This window comes from Ascaphus truei, chromosome 3 (genome assembly GCF_040206685.1).
Source record: "Ascaphus truei isolate aAscTru1 chromosome 3, aAscTru1.hap1, whole genome shotgun sequence".
Lineage (NCBI taxonomy): Eukaryota > Metazoa > Chordata > Amphibia > Anura > Ascaphidae > Ascaphus > Ascaphus truei.
Window position 1 is genome coordinate 341932266 of NC_134485.1, and position 22477 is coordinate 341954742.

Here is a 22477-nt window from a genome sequence, read left to right on the forward strand (position 1 = left end):
CTCAACCAGGTTGCCACTGGGTGTTGAACCTGGTAGGCTATGTATCTGGCACGTGACATCATAATGAACATAGCCTGATGGCAGATAAGGAGAATCAGATAGATAGAAAGTTTACACAGAAAGCAAACAAAGTGGGAAAGAGAGGAAGTCAGTTGGTACATGAGGAAAAGGTAAGAATACTGGAGGAGAGACAGGCTCAAAGAATTGGGGAATCGCAAGGTATTAAAAGAAAGTGATGTGAGGGAGAGAGATGGGGGAGTGAGAGCACGGGGTAGGAGGGGTGAGATGAGGAGTGGTAGGATGAGGTTGGTTTCTTAGAATTACAAAGCAATGCTGGTTACTTTAAGCTAGTTCCCTATAATTTAAGTATTCATTCATACAACTTCTCGATTTATAGAATTTGGAGGGAAAATAAGTACTGTAGTTATAGAGTCAGCATTAGTTCACAAGCAAATATACTTCTTTTAAATGTGCATAAAGGCAATGTAGCAGTTTATATTTTCATGGAATCTTTTATCCACACAGGGTCTCAATGTACATTTAAGTTGTATTTCTAATAAGAATAAGACAGTGGTATTGCTATCACAAATAAATACACAATGGGACAAACATGTTGTCATGAGGCAGGACTTAAAATCACAAGCTTACACTTTGATACCAGTTTAAATGACCTGTCTATATTATACTGAATACAGTAAGTGCAAAGATTTACTAATTCAGCACCTTTCAGAAAGGGGTAAATTCCACAAAAGACAGCTGAGTCTGAGGTAAATTCTGCATTGCTAATGAAATATACTGGGTTTAGCTATACATTAACCTTAACCCTCATTACAAACAGGAAAATAATAATTATGTGTGCATGTACAGGGCGAGAGGTGGACACGGCTGGCCAGACACCCGCATGGTAGTCATTTTATTTCTTTCTTCCCCTCTGTGGATTTATGATCTGGGACCATCCATAGGCAAGTACAGGAGCAACTGGAGGAGAGGGAAGTGGATTTCAAAGCACAATAAAAGGATGTATTTATTAGCCATGAAAGGAAAGTTGCCTATTGTCTTAGCATAATAAATGTTGCAGAATAAACAAGAAATTCAGATTTTGTAAATTGCATAAGTACCCGAGGAAATAATGATGCATTTCCAAATCTATAAAGAACCGGGCTGTGTTCAACACAGTTCTTAGAAAATCACATTGGTGACTCCATATGTTTAATAAAACAAAATGACTCAAGAGTATTATTGGGAAGTATGTAATCAGGGTTATAATGTAAGGAGGAAACTAAAGTCAACCTGAGCAAATATAATGCTACTTTTAAATGAAGGCAAATGGAAAGTATTTATTACAAACCCGTGCCAAAATTGGAGCAGGTATTTCTTGGCATAGATTTTGCAGGCACGAGACTTTGAAATGTTTTCTACAGCACTGCCAGTCATCACTGTACAGCATGAAATACAGCACTGCCAGTCATCACTGTACAGCATGAAATACAGCACTGCCAGTCATCACTGTACACATGAAATACAGCACTGCCAGTCATCACCGTACAGCATGAAATACAGCACTGCCAGTCATCACTGTACAGCATGAAATACAGCACTGCCAGTCATCACTGTACAGCATGAAATACAGCACTGCCAGTCATCACCGTACAGCATGAAATACAGCACTGCCAGTCATCACCGTACAGCATGAAATACAGCCCTGCCAGTCATCACCGTACAGCATGAAATACAGCACTGCCAGTCATCACCGTACAGCATGAAATACAGCACTGCCAGTCATCACTGTACACATGAAATACAGCACTGCCAGTCATCACTGTAGTGTACAGCATGAAATACAGCAATGCCAGTCATCACTGTACAGCATGAAATACAGCACTGCCAGTCATCACCGTACAGCATGAAATACAGCACTGCCAGTCATCACTGTACACATGAAATACAGCACTGCCAGTCATCACTGTACAGCATGAAATACAGCACTGCCAGTAATCACTGTACAGCATGAAATACAGCACTGCCAGTCATCACTGCACAGCATGAAATAAAGCACTGCCAGTCATCACTGTACAGCATGAAATACAGCCCTGCCAGTCATCACCGTACAGCATGAAATACAGCACTGCCAGTCATCACTGTACAGCATGAAATACAGCCCTGCCAGTCATCACTGTACAGCATGAAATACTGTACAGCACTGCCAGTCATCACTGTACAGCATGAAATACAGCCCTGCCAGTCATCACTGTATAGAATGAAATACAGCCCTGCCAGTCATCACTGTACAGCATGAAATACAGCACTGTCAGTCATCACTGTACACATGAAATACAGCACTGCCAGTCATCACCGTACAGCATGAAATATAGCACTGCCAGTCATCACTGTACAGCATGAAATACAGCACTGCCAGTCATCACTGTACAGCATGAAATACAGCACTGCCAGTCATCATTGTACACATGAAATAAAGCACTGCCAGTAATCACTGTACAGCATGAAATAAAGCACTGCCAGTCATCACTGTACAGCATGAAATACAGCCCTGCCAGTCATCACCGTACAGCATGAAATACAGCACTGCCTGTCATCACTGTACAGCATGAAATACAGCCCTGCCAGTCATCACTGTACAGCATGAAATACTGTACACCACTGCCATTCATCACTGTACAGCATGAAATACAGCCCTGCCAGTCATCACTGTATAGAATGAAATACAGCACTGCCAGTCATCACTGTACACATGAAATACAGCACTGCCAGTCATCACTGTACAGCATGAAATACAGCACTGCCAGTCATCGCTGTACAGCATGAAATACAGCACTGCCAGTCATCACTGTACAGCATGAAATACAGCACTGCCAGTTATCACTGTACAGCATGAAATACAGCACTGCCAGTCATCACTGTACAGCATGAAATACAGCACTGCCAGTTATCACTGTACAGCATGAAATACTGTACAGCACTGCCAGTCATCGCTGTACAGCATGAAATACAGTATTATTGGGAAGTATGTAATCAGGGTTATAATGTAAGGAGGAAACTAAAGTCAACCTGAGCAAATATAATGCTACTTTTAAATGAAGGCAAATGGAAAGTATTTATTACAAACCCGTGCCAAAATTGGAGCAGGTATTTCTTGGCATAGATTTTGCAGGCACGAGACTTTGAAATGTTTTCTACAGCACTGCCAGTCATCACTGTACAGCATGAAATACAGCACTGCCAGTCATCACTGTACAGCATGAAATACAGCACTGCCAGTAATCACTGTACAGCATGAAATACAGCACTGCCAGTCATCACTGCACAGCATGAAATAAAGCACTGCCAGTCATCACTGTACAGCATGAAATACAGCCCTGCCAGTCATCACCGTACAGCATGAAATACAGCACTGCCAGTCATCACTGTACAGCATGAAATACAGCCCTGCCAGTCATCACTGTACAGCATGAAATACTGTACAGCACTGCCAGTCATCACTGTACAGCATGAAATACAGCCCTGCCAGTCATCACTGTATAGAATGAAATACAGCCCTGCCAGTCATCACTGTACAGCATGAAATACAGCACTGTCAGTCATCACTGTACACATGAAATACAGCACTGCCAGTCATCACCGTACAGCATGAAATATAGCACTGCCAGTCATCACTGTACAGCATGAAATACAGCACTGCCAGTCATCACTGTACAGCATGAAATACAGCACTGCCAGTCATCATTGTACACATGAAATAAAGCACTGCCAGTAATCACTGTACAGCATGAAATAAAGCACTGCCAGTCATCACTGTACAGCATGAAATACAGCCCTGCCAGTCATCACCGTACAGCATGAAATACAGCACTGCCTGTCATCACTGTACAGCATGAAATACAGCCCTGCCAGTCATCACTGTACAGCATGAAATACTGTACACCACTGCCATTCATCACTGTACAGCATGAAATACAGCCCTGCCAGTCATCACTGTATAGAATGAAATACAGCACTGCCAGTCATCACTGTACACATGAAATACAGCACTGCCAGTCATCACTGTACAGCATGAAATACAGCACTGCCAGTCATCGCTGTACAGCATGAAATACAGCACTGCCAGTCATCACTGTACAGCATGAAATACAGCACTGCCAGTTATCACTGTACAGCATGAAATACAGCACTGTCAGTCATCACTGTACAGCATGAAATACAGCACTGCCAGTTATCACTGTACAGCATGAAATACTGTACAGCACTGCCAGTCATCGCTGTACAGCATGAAATACAGCACTGCCAGTCATCCCTGTACAGCATGAAATACAGAACTGCCAGTCATCACTGTACAGCATGAAATACAGCACTGCCAGTCATCACTGTACAGCATGAAATACAGCACTGCCAGTCATCACTGTACAGCATGAAATAAAGCACTGCCAGTCATCACTGTACAGCATGAAATACAGCACTGTCAGTCATCGCTGTACAGCATGAAATACAGCACTGCCAGTCATCACTGTACAGCATGAAATACAGCACTGCCAGTTATCACTGTACAGCATGAAATACAGCACTGTCAGTCATCACTGTACAGCATGAAATACAGCACTGCCAGTTATCACTGTACAGCATGAAATACTGTACAGCACTGCCAGTCATCGCTGTACAGCATGAAATACAGCACTGCCAGTCATCGCTGTACAGCATGAAATACAGCACTGCCAGTCATCACTGTACAGCATGAAATACAGCACTGCCAGTCATCGCTGTACAGCATGAAATACAGCACTGCCAGTCATCACTGTACAGCATGAAATAACCACTGCCAGTCATCACTGTACAGCATGAAATACAGCACTGTCAGTCATCGCTGTACAGCATGAAATACAGCACTGCCATTCATCGCTGTACAGCATGAAATACAGCACTGCCAGTCATCACTGTACAGCATGAAATAAAGCACTGCCAGTCATTACTGTACAGCATGAAATACAGCACTGCCAGTCATCACTGTACAGCATGAAATACAGCACTGCCAGTCATCGCTGTACAGCATGAAATACAGCACTGCCAGTCATCGCTGTACAGCATGAAATACAGCACTGCCAGTCATCGCTGTACAGCATGAAATAAAGCACTGCCAGTTATCACTGTACAGCAGGAAATACAGCACTGCCAGTCATCACTGTACAGCATGAAATACAGCACTGCCAGTCATCACTGTACAGCATGAAATAAAGTACTGCCAGTCATTACTGTACAGCATGAAATACAGCACTGCCAGTCATCGCTGTACAGCATGAAATAAAGCACTGCCAGTCATCACTGTACAGCATGAAATACAGCACTGCCAGTCATCGCTGTACAGCATGAAATAAAGCACTGCCAGTCATCACTGTACAGCATGAAATACAGCACTGCCAGTCATCACTGTACACATGAAATACAGCACTGCCAGTGATCACCATACAGCATGAAATACAGCACTGCCAGTCATCGCTGTACAGCATGAAATACAGCACTACCAGTCATCGCTGTACAGCATGAAATACAGCACTGCCAGTCATCACTGTACAGCATGAAATACAGCACTGCCAGTCATCACTGTACAGCATGAAATACAGCCCTGCCAGTCATCACCGTACAGCATGAAATACAGCACTGCCAGTCATCACTTTACAGCATGAAATACAGCACTGCCAGTTATCACTGTACAGCATGAAATACAGCACTGCCAGTTATCACTGTACAGCATGAAATACTGTACAGCACTGCCAGTCATCGCTGTACAGCATGAAATACAGCACTGCCAGTCATCGCTGTACAGCATGAAATACAGCACTGCCAGTCATCGCTGTACAGCATGAAATAAAGCACTGCCAGTCATCGCTGTACAGCATGAAATACAGCACTGCCAGTCATCTCTGTACAGCATGAAATACAGCATTGCCAGTCATCGCTGTACAGCATGAAATACAGCACTGCCAGTCATCGCTGTACAGCATGAAATACATCATTGCCAGTCATCGCTGTACAGCATGAAATACAGCACTGCCAGTCATCACTGTACAGCCTGAAATACAGCACTGCCAGTCATCACTGTACAGCATGAAATACAGCACTGCCAGTCATCACTGTACAGCATGAAATACAGCACTGCCAGTCATCACTGTACAGCATGAAATACAGCACTGCCAGTCATCACTGTACAGCCTGAAATACAGCCCTGCCAGTCATCACTGTACAGCCTGAAATACAGCACTGCCAGTCATCACTGTACAGCATGAAATACAGCACTGCCAGTCATCACTGTACAGCCTGAAATACAGCACTGCCAGTCATCACTGTACAGCATGAAATACAGCCCTGCCAGTCATCACCGTACAGCATGAAATACAGCACTGCCAGTCATCACTTTACAGCATGAAATACAGCACTGCCAGTTATCACTGTACAGCATGAAATACAGCACTGCCAGTCATCACTGTACAGCATGAAATACAGCACTGCCAGTTATCACTGTACAGCATGAAATACTGTACAGCACTGCCAGTCATCGCTGTACAGCATGAAATACAGCACTGCCAGTCATCGCTGTACAGCATGAAATACAGCACTGCCAGTCATCGCTGTACAGCATGAAATAAAGCACTGCCAGTCATCACTGTACAGCATGAAATACAGCACTGCCAGTCATCGCTGTACAGCATGAAATAAAGCACTGCCAGTCATCGCTGTACAGCATGAAATACAGCACTGCCAGTCATCTCTGTACAGCATGAAATACAGCATTGCCAGTCATCGCTGTACAGCATGAAATACAGCACTGCCAGTCATCGCTGTACAGCATGAAATACAGCATTGCCAGTCATCGCTGTACAGCATGAAATACAGCACTGCCAGTCATCACTGTACAGCCTGAAATACAGCACTGCCAGTCATCACTGTACAGCATGAAATACAGCACTGCCAGTCATCACTGTACAGCATGAAATACAGCACTGCCAGTCATCACTGTACAGCATGAAATACAGCACTGCCAGTCATCACTGTACAGCCTGAAATACAGCCCTGCCAGTCATCACTGTACAGCCTGAAATACAGCACTGCCAGTCATCACTGTACAGCCTGAAATACAGCACTGCCAGTCATCACTGTACAGCATGAAATACAGCACTGCCAGTCATCACTGCACAGCATGAAATACAGCACTGCCAGTCATCACTGTACAGCATGAAATACAGCACTGCCAGTCATCACTGTACAGCATGAAATACAGCACTGCCAGTCATCACTGTACAGCATGAAATACAGCACTGCCAGTCATCACTGCACAGCATGAAATACAGCACTGCCAGTCATCACTGTACAGCATGAAATACAGCACTGCCAGTCATCACTGCACAGCATGAAATACAGCACTGCCAGTCATCACTGCACAGCATGAAATACAGCACTGCCAGTCATCGCTGTACAGCATGAAATACAGCACTGCCAGTCATCACTGTACAGCATGAAATGCAGCACTGCCAGTCATCACTGTACAGCATGAAATGCAGCAGTGCCAGTCATCGCTGTACAGCATGAAATACAGCACTGCCAGTCATCGCTGTACAGCATGAAATGCAGCACTGCACCCAAAGGGCAAAAGATCTCGTTTACGACACATAAGCGACAAGGAGCTTTTGATCATGATGATAAATGGGGATCATTCACTAGCTGCTCCACTGGCTGGAGGCTGGTTTGGTTCCTGGGGTATGAAATGCTTGGATACAATGGCATTTTGGTAGAGTGAAAATCAAGCAAAGTTGAACTATTCCACTATGAGTAAAAACAATGGTGATGCTGCCGTGTTCACAAAATATGCCTTAGTGCCGTCGAGATGACTTCCAGCAATCGCGACCAAGCCGTCGCTCCGTCGCTTCACGCTTAGTATAAGCGCACGCGACGACGGCAATGCATTTGTTTTGACGCAACGTTGCGTCACTGTTGCCGGCACTATAAGCGCAGCCTTACACATGTCCCACACCCACAGGCGATGGTGCAGAATATAACTATAGATGAGTTTACCTGCGGTTTTAACAGGGATGCATTTCATTGCTATGAGTCATTTAACTGTGGAGCTGCCAGAAGGTACTGCAACACCTTGATCACAGAAAGGGTTACTCCCACACTTATCCATATATACATTTATGGGACCCATATATCAAGTTTAAAAACCTTGTTTTCACCATTAGGTTGATATGTGATTCTAAATTAGTCATTACCGACATGTATCCATTAGTATCATTGTATCAAAATGTTCCTGTCCTGGTTTATAATACTTGAAGTATCAAGCATTCGCTGGAGATTTAGATAGTGGTTATCGGCACTTCACGTGATCTGCAGATCTTTAGGAGAAGGAATTTGATGAAAAGCAAAGAAAACACAATTCTTAATGTGGGTATGTTTATTGTGTACTGTAAGTATGTCTTTCATTTGAAAGTGAGGAGAGTTGATGGAGATGTCTCGATTGCAGCTTTCCATTCTCCTCATCGTCCTCTTCTCCTGATGGCAACTTGTAGACAGTTTTAAGAGCAAAAATTAAAAATAGGCTTTTTAAGCGGCTTCAAAGCATTTTAAACACCACTATAAATGAAACGTTATATTCACAGTACATTGCCCCTAAGGGCTATGAAGCAAAAGGTCAACTATGGATAAAGGGCACTTATGAAGTAGGTCCAGCTTCCTTAACCTCCTCAAAGACCAAGGGTTGCAGTACATGAAAGAGAAGTATAAAGGGAACAAGTATGTGCATGTTTATAGAAGTGGACGAAGATATCTAGGGTACAAAGCCCTAATTCTGCTCCCACAGACACATTGTTATAACCTGGAAACACAGAAAGACTGGTCTACTGAGTCTGTCACTTTTATATTGGAAACAGAAGAAACAAACCGCCTATTGAACCCTGCTAAATGTGACAATGATATAGTGACAATAAGAATCCTTGACCATCAAGATCTCATTTTACAACAGTTACCTACTGTACCTGAGTATCTGAATGTGTAATTTAGTGTCATATGATGTTTAAATGTGCATCTTGCAAATGTATCTTAAAGCTGCGCTTATAGTGCCGGCTACAGCTATGGCTACGGATGACGTCTCCCGTCTCCGTAGCCGAAGCGAAAGTTGTAATTTGAGTTTGGGAGACGTCTCTAGCTACAAGGGGAGTGACAGAAGGCAGAGGGGCGGGGACAAGAGCAAGGGGGAAGGTTGAAATGGAGAGGAGTTGTAATTTCTGTTTGTATGCTGAATTTACAGTACTTTTACTTTAAATTACGGGAAAATTTACTATTTTAAAGTTGTCCATATACAGTAGTCGTGTATTTCACTTGACAGACACACACACAATCACACAATCCCCCCTCACACACACACAATCCCCCCTCACACACACACACAATCACACACACCCCACCCCCCTCTCCCTGCACTCACACACACACATTTCCCCTTTCCCTGCATCCGATCAGAAGCTATCTGATTGGTTACAGCCTGTCACATGAGGAGACCGTCTCTGTAAAAATCAAATTCTATTGACTACAGATATTCATGTCTCTTCGTCGCTCCGTCGCCGTCGCCCCTACTATAAGCGCATGCTACAGATTCAATGCATTTGTTTTGAAACGACGACGCTGTCTCCGTCGCCGGCACTATAAGCGCAGCCTTGGCAGCATGTCTCCTGTAGCAGCAAATGGGTTAAATCATCAGGGTGTTGAAGATGCTTTAAATTAAAATTCTCATCCACATAATGATTTCTGTTCCATTGTAACATGTGTTTAGGAGCTTGTTATATATTTGTAAACCTGTGTAGTTTATTGGTTATATGTCTTTCTCCTCCTGAGTAGTAATCCCTGATAAGGGCAGGTTGCTAGGAGTAATCATGAGGTTTTCCCTCATCCCCTGTGATGTGTATGGTGTAGTGAAGGAAGTGACATCATGCTCTGTGTCCACTTACAGTGACACAGGGGTGGTGCCTACTGAAGCTATATAGTATGCATCACTTCCTGAATTTAGTTAGTGTCTCATCCCACCTGAGTGAGACTGTCTGACCCAACACACTGCCAGGGCTCTGGTAAGGATTGTGACCCTCCCCTAGGGGAGAGGTGGGCAGACTCTATTAGGGAGTAAGGAAAGAGCAAGGACAGCTTCTCGGGCCCTGACTAGATGTGGTGTCCAGGGACTTCCTTGAGGTGGACAACCTTTATGATGTGCGGCTAGAGACCGGCCACAATGATGGGCAGTCTGCCACTAATGATGTTAATAAAGAGTGTCCAGAGACTTCCGGTGACGTCATCCGAGATGGTGGGTTAGACAGAGAGCTCCAAGAACCCTCGAGGATAAAACTGATAAAAAGCTCTTTTCCCCTCTAAAATATCACCGGAGATTAACCTACAAAGACGCCTAAACCACACGGCATGTCCCACAAGGCAAAAGCGCCGACTTCCAAGGGAGTCCCGAAGTACTTTCAACCGCAGCAGAAGCGCGGCTCAGAAATCATGCAGGGCGCCCAAGATGGCGTCGGACACCACGCGGCCGCATCCCCGCAGAGGGACAGAAACCAGCCCGCTGAAGGACCGACACTGGAAAGGGAAATAACACGCACCTACCTAGAAGAACTGCTATCGAGCATGCACGACAGGCTCCACAAGACCCTCCAGCAAGACTTAAAAGAGATGGTGTCTGGCTTAAAGGAGGAACTGGGAAGCCTTACACAAAGGACGGAGGACCTGGAAAACAGGTTGGAAGAATCCCTACAGGCCCAAGCTGCGGCAGACGAAGAAATTATGCGCCTGGGAGAAGAGATCAGATTCCTGAAGGACGGGATGGAGGATCAGGAGAACCGGGACCGGAGACAGAATCTACGGATTCGCAATGTCCCGGAAACGGTTCTCCCTGAACTAATAAAACCTTACCTGGTGGACCTTTTCAGCACGCTCTGCACAGACCTGGAGGGAAGAGATCTGGAAATCGACCGCGCACACCGTGCGCTGGGCCCTCGATCAAACGACCCCAAGAGAAGAAGAGACATTATAGTGCGTCTTCATAGTTATTCCACGAAGGAAAAAGTAATGGCGGCGAGCAGAGAAGCTAATAATCTAATGTTCCAGAACGAACCTATACAAATATTCAGTGACCTCGCAAGGATCACGGTAGAGAGACGACGGGAGCTCAAGCCCCTTACCCAATTGCTGTGGGAGAACAACATACCCTACAGATGGGGATTCCCGTTCCGGCTCGTGGTGACCAGAGGAGGGAAGCAACGATCGCTCAGACTGCCAGAGGAGATGCTAGGATTCGCTAGAGAGCTGGGCCTGACGCTGCCACCAGCGCGAGACAACGAGCAGACGGAGACACAAGGAGCAAGTCACGAACGGAGACCCATCAGAGCTTCGGAGAGGCTAGCTGGCCAACATGGGCAGAAAACCTGATCGCCCAACAGAGGAGCCCGGCGACCCAGGGCTTTTGATTCCCGCCTAGAGGTCCCGCAGGAGGGAGGGGGGTCTCTTTTTTCCTTCTTTGTTGGCCAATTGAACTGGGAGGCCCCTGCGTCCCACGGGTTGGACTGCGGGAACTAACGCATACCCCCCAGGAGGCAGAGGAGACGAGTCGAGATGCGCGAAGGAAGGAGAGGGGAAACCCGATTCCTACAGCAGCACGTACTGCTAAGCTCCGCTGGGAACTCCTCGTCCTGCCCGCAGACGGAGGGTTGCATCACACAGACCAGGTTTGAGATACTCCCGCCTAGATAAACAATATATCTGGACCCAGTGAGACATAGTTTATCCCCTACCAAGTTTGGTATCGGAAAGCCCTTTGCCTCAGTTGAGGCTGTTGAACTACCCCCGCAAGTTTCACTCACCCCCCACCACCTCCATTTGTTGGTTAATTTCTTGTTATAATATGAACCACAGTTCCGTTAAAATGTATGTTACTACTGACTGCTCCGACAAACTGTAAAGCGGATCAATATTCCCCCCCACACCCCCCCCTCTCCCCCCTAAGTGTTTTAAAAGGGGCGCGAGCGCCAAAGCAAATTCACATGACCCCACAGCTTCGAGGTTACTATTGTGTTAATAGATGCAAACAGTCCAATGCGTATTTCAATCTGTTACCATCAATTGACCTACAGAACCCCCCCTCTGTACCTCCCCCACCCCATCATCCCCCCCTCCAACCTCCCCTCCTCCCCCTCCCTTCCCACACCCACCCCTCTCTCCCTACCCCCCTCCTCCCACCCCCCACAATACCCACTCCTCCCTCCTCCCCCCTCCCCACCCCCCCTTTCCCCACCCATCCCACTCCCCACTGACTTACCCCCCACATCCCTCCCCCCACTCCCTCCCCCCCATCACCTCCCACCTCCCCCCCTCCTCCCCCTTCCCCCTCCCTTCCCTCATCCACCCCTTCCTCCCTACTCCCCCCCACAACACCCACCCCCACCTCCTCCCCCCTCCCCACCCCCCCTTCCCCACACATCCTACTCCCCACCCCCCTGCCCCCCACGCCCCTCCCCTCCACTCCCCCCCCCCTCACCACCCCTCCCCATCTGCAATCACGGCTCCACCGACCCAACAATGAATAGGTACCACAAGAACACATTAGTAAATATTGAACCCCCAGCACTTACTCTCTCAAAACCTAGGCATAGGTATGGGTGACCCTACTCCCATCTTTGCCACAATTGTTGAGAACGATACCATGCAACTAGCTGTTGGATCACTTACTGTAAATACCGCACTACCTGTGATTTTAATAATGCAATGTACAGTATTCCTCTAAGTGTCTCAAAACTGAAAATGAGCGGATCAGTGAATTTATATGACCGTATTGTTGGGTGATGTTATTATACTGAAAGATGTAAACAACTTAATGTGTATATCCATCTATGACCATCTTTGGACTCACAGCAAAGTCCCCATGGACCCCCCCTCCCCCCCTATCCCCCTACTCTGTCCCAGCAGATCTTTACCCCACCCCCCCACCCGTCCCACCCCACCCGCCTCCTCAGCTCATTCAATCAGCTCCCCATGAAAAGCGATCTACCCTCGGATGTTTGCTAGGGCACAGAATAAACCTACACCACAGAGTCAAGACCCCCCCAAGTGAGAAAGGAGGGGTCCTAAGGTTCCACACCATAAAAAGAAATCAATGACCACTAAGGCCCCAGTTAAGATACTTTCACTAAACGTTAAAGGGCTACAAAATAATAGAAAAAGGAGACTAGCCCTCCAGGATATGAAAAAATCAGGGGGAGACATTATGGGCCTCATGCAGAGAGCATCGTTATTTCAAAACTCGCCATTTTTTGTTCAATTTCACTCAGAAAACGGCATAAAATGGCGAGTTGCGAAAAACGCGCCATTTTTTTATTTCTATGTTTAAAACTCGCCTCGCGGCTGGCGAGAACCTCAATCGCGCCATTTTTAAAACTCTCCGAATGCAGAGAGGTGCGAACGGCAAGTAGCGGCTGTTCGCGCCAAAAAAAGGCGCGATTCTCGCATTTTTGCCGCGCCACGAAAATATGGCAAGATGGCGCTCGCCGCCTATAGTAAAGGGGAAAAAAAAGGCGCGAATTTGTTTTTACACGTTTCTGAAGCGCGCATCTCGCCAATTTAAACTCGCCACACGCATCCATGTTAAACATAGCAGAATTCGCACTTTTCTGCATATGGAGAATAAAACTCTCCAAAAAAGCTACTTTTTATGAAATTCGCCATTTTTAAAATTCTATGCTCTCTGCATGAGGCCCTAAATTCCTACAGGAAACTCACTTCACATCACAGGACCCCCCAAATTTGTTCAAAAAAGTGTTTCCAATGTGCTTTTTCGCACCATTTAGCAGTAAAAAGCAGGGAGTGGCTATACTAATTAGACAACGAACTCCATTTAATCATGTCAAAACTATGGTGGATCCAAAGGGTAGATTTCTGGTGGTATATGGCTCCCTAGCGGGCTCGGCAATCGCTCTAATCAATGTATATGCCCCAAACGAAAATCAAACAGAATTCCTAAAAACAGTTCTTGAGGGCATTGACCCGGGATATCTGTCATCGATGATAGTGGGCGGAGACCTAAACATGGTCTCTAACCCTACCGAGGACAGATCACCCGCAATGGGCCACCCCCATACAACCCACTCCCAAATCACGGGGAAAAGGTTTAGGGGAATAATGGACGAGTTCTCACTGGTGGACATATGGAGATCCCAGCATCAGGGCCAGAGAGATTACACCTTCTACTCAGCACCTCACCAGACCTATTCACGCATAGATTATTTCCTGCTGACCAAAAATGTCTTAGAGGCGTCCACGGAATCAGACATCGGCCCAATTACGTGGTCAGATCATGCCCCGATCACCTTGACCCTATCTACACCGTTCGAAAAAACTACATCTTACTCTTGGAGATTAAATGACTCCCTATTGAACCATCCTGAGATAGAGAGAGAGATCAGAACCTCACTTAAGGACTACTTTTTCTTTAACTCAGGATCAGTCTCGTCCCCAGCGATCCTATGGGAAGCCCATAAGGCAGCAATCAGAGGTAAATTTATCTCTATTGCATCCCATAGGAAAAAAGTTAAACAGAAATTGATCACGGAACTCACTGATAATATTCAAAAACTAGAACAAGCCCATAAAGCTAACCCCATGAAATTTTTTTTATAAAACTCTAATTACAGCCAGACAAAAACTCAAACAAGTCCAACTAGAAGATGTAGAAAAAGCCCTTAAATGGACTAATCAACATTACTACGACAAGGGCAACAAGGCCGACAGGTTGCTGGCCAGTAGACTGAGAGGCATCCAAAAGAGATCTCAAATAACGGCGATTAAGAATAGGTCTGGCGAGATACAATATAGCGACAATAAGATAGCAGCGGAGTTTACTAAATACTATACAGAACTTTATAACTTAAGATCTAAAAATGGTCGACCCGAACCAAAGGCATCCGAAGCAATAAAAAAATACTTAGACAAATGTCAACTCCCTACCTTAACAGAGGAGGAAAATGAGGTCCTCAACGCTGAGGTCACAAAAGAAGAATTGGAGGAGGCGGTAAAAGCTCTGAAAATCTCCAAATCACCTGGCCCTGATGGTTTCACCAATGTCTACTACAAGAGATATTTGCCCATACTAGCCATGCATCTATTAAAAATGTTCAACCATTTTTTAGAGGGAAATCCGATCCCCACCTCTATGTCTCTCGCAAACCTAGCCATCATTCATAAGGAGGGCAGAGACCCGATGCAATGTGGCAGCTATCGTCCAATCTCCCTTCTTAACAATGACCTCAAACTGTATAGCAAAATCCTGGCTAATAGATTAAACCCTATCTTAACGAGACTGATAAATATAGACCAAATTGGATTTGTGAAGGGTCGACAAGCCTCGGATAACACACGTAAGATAATTAATATTATCGAACACGTCCACCTCACAGGAGCCAAAGCAATACTACTTAGTTTGGACGCAGAGAAGGCGTTCGATAGAATCGATTGGCTATTTCTAGACCATACTATGCGTAAATTCGGCTTCAAAGACGCATACCTAGAAGGGGTCCGCAGATTCTACCAAGACCCTTTAGCAATGGTAAAATTACCAGGGGGCAGTGTCCAGAGCTTTAATATTAAAAATGGCACGAGACAGGGATGCCCCTTGTCCCCTCTCCTCTTTGCACTAACTATAGAACCCTTGGCGGCCACAATTCGAAATAATGTAGATATCCAAGGACTAGAAATTGGACATAAGCAATACAAAATATCCCTGTTTGCAGATGATATAATACTAACACTTTCAAAACCCCAAATTTCCCTCCCAAACCTACAAAAAGAACTCTTCGACTTCGGAAGTATATCAGGATATAAAATCAATAATGATAAATCCGAAGCACTAAATTTAAATCTGCCAGAGCAAGAGGTGAAACTCTTAAAGCTAAACTTTAACTATCGATGGAGCTCCTCCTATATCAATTACTTGGGAGTAAAGATATCGGGGAACTACCAATCCTTATACCATTATAATTATCCAGCCCTATTTCGGAAAATCAAACTAGATCTAGACAAATGGGGAACATACCAAATATCATGGATCGGGAGAATGATCTCGGTGAAAATGAATATACTCCCCAGATTACTATACTACTTCCAGACGCTCCCGATCCGCATCCCTGGCTCAGAATTGAAGAACATCCAAAAACAAATTTTCCATTTTATCTGGCAGGGAAAAAACCCCAGAATTGCAAGAGCAGTTCTACTTGCTTCAAGGGGGAGAGGAGGCCTGGGAGTTCCAGATATTGTAAGATACTATCAAGCCGCCCAGCTGCGACAGGTAGTAGTTTGGAACGCGGAACCAGGCCAATATTGCTGGCTGGACATAGAAATGCAATACGCTGGCACGCCTTCTCTGCCAGCATGCCTTTGGTCCCTGAGCAGGGAGGACTTGCAGAACAGTAAATTTAAATTAGGACCAATGAGGCATACATGGGAGACTTGGACGACATGCAAACTTAAATTCAAGCTCACAACAACCAAATCTCAACTAACACCAATTATCCAAAATCCCAAATTCCCACCTGGCTGTGAGCCCAGACAATTTGAGCAGTTCACGACTAAAAAAATAAGGGCGATTGTCGACTTCCTGAGCATAGGATAGTTCCTGAGTTATCAAAGACTACAAAACAAATACGAAATAGTGGGACTGAATGTCTTTAAATATCTCCAAATCCGGCACTTTACTCAAACTATATCACCAACATTGGAATTTCCCCCTCTCACGAGCTTCGAAAGACTGTGCAAGGAAACGGCACACCAAAAAGGTCTCATAACACAAATATATGCAGAGCTGGAAAGGGCAACAGAAGCCCCAGTTCATAACTACATGCTCCATTGGGCAGCAGAATTGGATATAGTTATAGACCGAGAGGACTGGGAAAGCATTTGGGAATCAGCCTCAGGAACTTCCATATGTACCACAATCAAAGAAAATATATATGAAATACTGTTTTGCTGGTATCTTACCCCAGCTAGAATAAATCAAATCTACCCTCTGGCCTCCGACCTATGTTGGAGAGGCTGCGGACAAAAGGGTGACATGGCCCACATGTGGTGGTCATGTCCAGAAATTCAGAAATACTGGGAAACCATACAGTCTCTAATTACAGAGGTCACAGACCTCACTATACCCATTGATCCGCTGACCTACTTATTGGCCAGGCCAATTGAGAATATTGACCGCCCAACAAGAAAATTGATCTCCTTCATTCTCACAGCGGCTAGATGTGCGGTGGCGGCCTCGTGGAAGAAGGTGTCTCCCCCCCCCTAGGCAAACAGTCAAAAAAAGAATACATGAAGTTATGTCGATGGAGAAACTCTCAGCCTTTTTAAAGAGGAAGACGGAACCCTTCTATAACACATGGGAACCATGGCTGACCCGAATGGTAGACTAAAAGACGGCTATCTGCGGTAAGCAAAGGTCGGAATATAGAAGGAATCTCCCACAGTGAGCTGAGGAGGAAGGAAGGGACCTCCCTTCCTCAGACCCACCCCCCCCCCCCCCCCCACCCTCTCCTTTTCTTCCCCTCTTCTTCCCCCCTCACTCTGTTTCTATTCTCACGCCAACCCTGCCGACCCATGTTCTAAGGTTGGGGGCGAGTTGAGACTTTCACTGTTATAAAACCAGAAAAACCCTGTATTAGGCCACAATATGTTTATTGTTACTTGCACAATGTGTACCAAACAATGCCTAATAAAAAAAATTGAAACAAAAAAAATAAAGAGTGTCCAACATGAAAGAACCTTCTTGCCTGAGAGTGGAGTAATTCAGGGAGAAGCTGCACCCAGAGGTTCTCTTTCAGAGACTCCTCCCTGCTGTCGTGGGGACCTGGAAGAGATGGAGGCGCTGTACCAGAAGTGAGTGGTTCTCAGCATTACCTCATGAGCCAGTCCTGATGTATTTCCCCATATCACCGCGGAAGACTCAGGAGTTCTGCAAGCCAGCAGGTGCACCACACTACATTACATGTAACATGGGGCAGTTTCCTCACGTAAGGGGCCAATGTGAGAATGGGGGGGGGGGGTGAACACCGTAATATTTTTGGAGGCGCTGCTGAGATCATCAGTACAGGCTTTTAGCTAGGTGAACTGATGTAGGAACATGTATGCTACCAGAAAAGTGCTGCGGAGAGAAGGGAGCCTAGGGGTAGTCAGGGGTAGAATGTCTGCTCGCAAAGCACACCCTAGATGCCCCTGTATGGTGTGAAGTAGATCTGGAGACAGGGCTATTGCTGTTCCAGTCACCTTGAGGCAGCTAGTCGTAGGATGCCTAAAGGGGGTAGCCTGGTTAACGTGAGTCAGGAACTCCTGAGAGGGTCTGTGCTAGGTGTAGCCAACAGTAGGTGATGCCCTAAGTACTGCATGGAGAAGCCCAGAGTACTTCTAGCCAGTACCCAGACTACTAACCACAGAGCACGTATACTGGACTAATATCGTGTGCAGCATACACAAGAAAGAGTTTAGCCTAGCCTGAGGTAGTGCAACACAACTGCGTAAGACACACTTGCGATACATGTAGATGTGCACTGGCATACTTTATTGCATCAAACTGGCGACTGCTCAGCATAGGAGCACCATGTGCGATTGCAGAGAAAAAGTAAAGATGGCGACTATAAGTGATGAGGTCCCGCGCGGTGTGAGAGCCCAAAATAGCGGTTTGCGCCAGAGATGGGAAGCGCACATGCTGCGCAGACAGCGGGGGAAGTGTGTGCGGAGACGCCTATACTGAGTAGGTTGTGGAGTGGCGCGAAAGCCGTGGTCGCACTTTTATTGTCTGGCCTGAATTCCCGGTGTGCAACCCAGGAGGATAGCTGTGATTACATTACAATTATGTGTGAGACGGCGGATGGACTGTCTCATTGCCAGGCGTGATTACTACTCAAGTCACAACTACTGTTAGTAGGGATTGCAGAGCGATCCAAAACGTCGGCTCCCGCTTCCCTGGGAGACCGCGTGTGCTGTGTACAGAAAATGATTTTGCAGGAACCTGGCCGGGAGTGGCGCGAAAAAGAGAGCCCCACCCTGATCGGGGAAGTGGCGCGAAAGCCGTGGCCGCTCCCTCCTGGGATGTGATTGACTCAGAGCCGATTTTGGGTCATGACGTGAAGCTATGGGACCCTCCTCTTATCTCCACCAGAGGGAGGGGTCCCTGCATCTGCCAATGGAAGTCTGAACTGACTGAGGGAGGAGCCGGATGTGCACTTCTTGTCCCTCAGTTGCGAAGAGCTGGTGAGCAAGAGAGACTGTTGTGCCGTTTGTCTCCCTTAACCAGTGTAACTACTAGCTGTGCCATGGCGGACTTTGACATACACCCCTACCAACTTCCAGGAGGCTTCCTGGTAGTGAAGACGGGTGATCGAGAGATTCTTCGGTGTCTATGTATGCAGTGTAGACTACCGGGCGGAGAAGCCAGTACGACGGAGAGATGCCCTCAATGCGGCATCCACCACTTGTGGGCCGTGGAGCCGTTCGTGCCTGGGCACACGGAGGCGGGAGGAGATACAGCCATGCTGACGGCTGGGGCCTTGCCAAAAATCAAGAAAGAGGAGGTCGATCCCGGAGAGTGGGGATCGCTACTAATGATGGTGCCCAGGAAGGATGGCGCTGAGGCCTGCAACCGCAGCGAGAGCCTGGAACCTCGCTGTCGGTCTCCTGTGGAGGTACCCTTACCGTCCTCGGTATCCGCCTCGTCGGACGATGAGAACGGGAGCCGTGCGTCAGTGGTGATGTGCCTACCGGCGGGCCACTACAGCGGTGCTGAAAAGAAGAAAATGCTACTTAACAGTGATCTCGAGCTGTTGAGTATAGAAATTCCCCGACAGCACGCGCTGGTGCGACCAGAGCAGCGGAAGAGTCCCACGGCCGTGGCGACTCCCAGCGTATCGGAGGAAGAGGATCCCATCGCAAGCCAGCGGAGTGGTGAGATACCCTCTTACCTCCCACAGGCTCCGATGGAGGCGGCCGAAGATAAAGGCCCGACCAAGGCCCAAGTGGAGCTGAGGGGCGACGTCAAATATCCGGCGCTGGACCTCGAGATGGAGGAGGAAGTTCAGGTGGGGGACCCCACCCAAGATGGCGCGCCCTCACGAGAGAATGATGACATCACTTCCGGTAGCCACAGCGGAGCCGACCGGAAGCATCCGTCATCGCAGCTGATCAGTACCAGTCTGTCCCAGGAAGAAATGGACAGGTATCGGCAAGAGGCGAAGAATCGAGGCAACAAGAAGAGTGGTGAGCCTGCTCTGCCCAAAGTCACAACGGATCGTGGCATAGCCAAGTTGTTAATTACGATACCGCAACGTAAGAATACTTCCCCATTCTCTATGACCAAGGCCACTGCCCCTATCCCTGCCCCTGTCACGTCTCCCTCGGGGTCCCGATCGAGCCAAGGGTGGTCTGGGGAGTCACGGGTCATTTCGGAGGAACGGCCTGGGTCGGCCATGGACTGGGGGGACTGTTTTACGTCTGATGAGGGGTCGGGAAGGGAAATAGTACCTGCTGTGACACCCCCGAAAATGAATCCCACAAATTATACCCATATTGTAAGGGGAAGACCAAAACGTTATGGGACTGCCACCCGTTCAAATACTACATCTGGTGTTTCTTCTGGTGGAGAGACTGAAGGGCCTGAGACTGCGTTAGTAGTAAAGAAGCAGTCCTCGGAGCATAGCACCAAGTGGTGGGTTCCATTGTATGAGGGGTATTCTGAGTGGTTGGACCTCACTAGGTTCATCTGGATGCGAGGAGAAACTGGATTGATCAATGGTGGGATGTGGATAAATACTCGGCTTGAGGAAAGCCACGAGGAGTTAGTGAGGAGGTGTGATGAAATCCAGAAGGGAATAGTCATCCCAAAGGGGTCCTCTATATTGTATGATCTCATTGCCCCTGAAGAACCACTGTCATGGGTACTGCCAGGTAAAGCAGGGAATAAGAAGCTGGTGAGAATAAGCAGGGCTGAGAGGGCCATAGTAGCGAGATATAAGCAATCTCATGGATTGGAGTATCCTTATGTTCCTGAGCCCCTAATGCAGGAGATTGAGGACAATCGGGGTACCTGGCTAAGGGAAGCAGTGGAGGACTACCTTAAGTCAAAGTCTAGTTACTCTGAACACCGAACAGAGGCTAGGATATGTTATCTGATGCGGGTTTGGAGTGTCGGCCGAAACATTTACTGTACATGCATAAGATGGAGTATAGACCAGAAAATGGGCCGCCTAGAACATACAGTATTACAATTGTTGATCACAACGGGCGAGAGGTAAAAAAAACCTGATCACAGACATTACTATTGAAGTTTGGATTCTCCTAGGGAGTAATCCTAGTAGTACACTATCCGTGGTAAGATGAGATTCTGAATACAGTAATGCAGTTATGGTGATTAGGCTTTATGTTGAATTATGTATGGTGTGTGCCAATGTATTGGTATTTTTGTATTGATGATACTGTTGTTCCCGGTATGTTTTGCAGTTGCCTGTTTGAAGGAAGGCCCCGCAAATTTAGGACCAAGTGGGGACCATTGGATTCCACCAGAGTGTAGTTTATGGGTTATATGTCTTTCTCCTCCTGAGTAGTAATCCCTGATAAGGGCCGGTTGCCAGGAGTAATCATGAGGTTTTCCCTCATCCCCTGTGATGTGTATGGTGTAGTGAAGGAAGTGACATCATGCTCTGTGTCCACTTACAGTGACACAGAGGTGGTGCCTACTGAAGCCATATAGTATGCATCACTTCCTGAATTTAGTTAGTGTCTCATCCCACCTGAATGAGACTGTCTGACCCAACACACTGCCAGTGCTCTGGTAAGGATTGTGGCCCTCACCTAGGGGAGTGGTGGGCAGACTATTCCCCTTACTCTATTAGGGAGTAAGGGAAGAGCAAGGACAGCTTCTAGGGCCCTGACTAGGAATGGTGTCCAGGGACTTCCTTGAGGTGGGCAACCTTTATGATGTGCGGCTAGAGACTGGCCGCAATGATGGGCAGTCTGCCACTAATGATGTTAATAAAGAGTGTCCAACATGAAAGAACCTTCTTGCCTGAGAGTGGAGTAATTCAGGGAGAAGCTGCACCCAGAGGTTCTCTTTCAGAGACTCCTCCCTGCTGTCGTGGGGACCTGGAAGAGATGGAGGCGCTGTACCAGAAGTGAGTGGTTCTCAGCATTACCTCATGAGCCAGTCCTGATGTATTTCCCCATATCACCGCGGAAGACTCAGGAGTTCTGCAAGCCAGCAGGTGCACCACACTACATTACATGTAACATGGGGCAGTTTCCTCACGTAAGGGGCCAATGTGAGATTGGGGGGGGGGGGGGGGGGACACCGTTACATATTATATTGTATTTCTACAAAGCAGACATTATGAAAAGGCTCACACCCGGT

General features: G+C 46.8%; 1 protein-coding gene across 2 annotated transcripts in view; it reads left to right on the forward strand.

Moving 5' to 3' along the window:
* Positions 1 to 22477, forward strand: part of HDAC7 (histone deacetylase 7) — a 318615-nt gene that overhangs the window by 18782 nt on the left and 277356 nt on the right. The window lies entirely within an intron of this gene.